The sequence below is a fragment of the Nicotiana tomentosiformis genome, chromosome 3 (genome assembly GCF_000390325.3).
Source record: "Nicotiana tomentosiformis chromosome 3, ASM39032v3, whole genome shotgun sequence".
Classification (NCBI taxonomy): domain Eukaryota; kingdom Viridiplantae; phylum Streptophyta; class Magnoliopsida; order Solanales; family Solanaceae; genus Nicotiana; species Nicotiana tomentosiformis.
The window spans coordinates 147,137,180-147,138,034 of NC_090814.1; positions in this window are offsets into that span (position 1 = coordinate 147,137,180).

Below are 855 nucleotides of genomic sequence, written 5' to 3' on the forward strand. Positions count from 1 at the left end.
TACAATTATTGCACTCCTTAGAAAAATGCTCATGCACTTGTGACACCGGGTTTTGGAGGTTTCTACGGGTTGTTCGTTATTGTAATTGTGAAATCTCTATTTCATATGATTTAATTAGGGAAAATTTTGGTTTCAAACACTTAAATGAGTAAATAAATTGATAAATCACTGTTAGCTTGCTTGACGACGGTGTTAGGTGCCCCAACGACCTTTAGCGGATTTTGGGTCGTGACAGCTTGGTATCAAAGCTCTAGGTTCACTTAAGTCTCACGAGTCATGAGCAAGTCTAGTAGCACTTACGGGGCTGTTAGGAGCACTTCCCTTCTTGATTCCTCATCGTGCGATTTGATTCCATTGAGGCTTGTACCTTTATTTCCTTCCTACTCAATATTACATGACGCAGAGCGTTGTTATCTATTAGGCATCGAGGATTTATATTGGTACTGCAGACGTGGTGCAAGATGTTATTTTCCCTGCGTGTTTGGGCAGGCTATTATCGTCTCCTTGCAGAAGAATATTCTGTCATTCAGCTTAGTAGCTATATTTTTGGTGGTTTTGGGGCTATGCAGAGATTGCTACGACGTTCATGCGTCGTTATCACATGGTATTGATGTAATGGTGGGGTGCTCGTTTACGTGTTGAGGCAGTGAATGGCACAAAAAGAGGATCACTCAGAGCATGATTTAGAGATTCAGTATTTAATTCCAGCAAAGGAAAGGCAATTGGACTATGAATGTTCGGGTTTGGTTGATGAATTAACGAGACTTGATATTTTCGAGCGTGGTGGAATTTTCATTGTGATGCGGTGTCGTTGTCCTTGTTTCAACTCATTACGGTTCGCTGGTGTTACGGTCT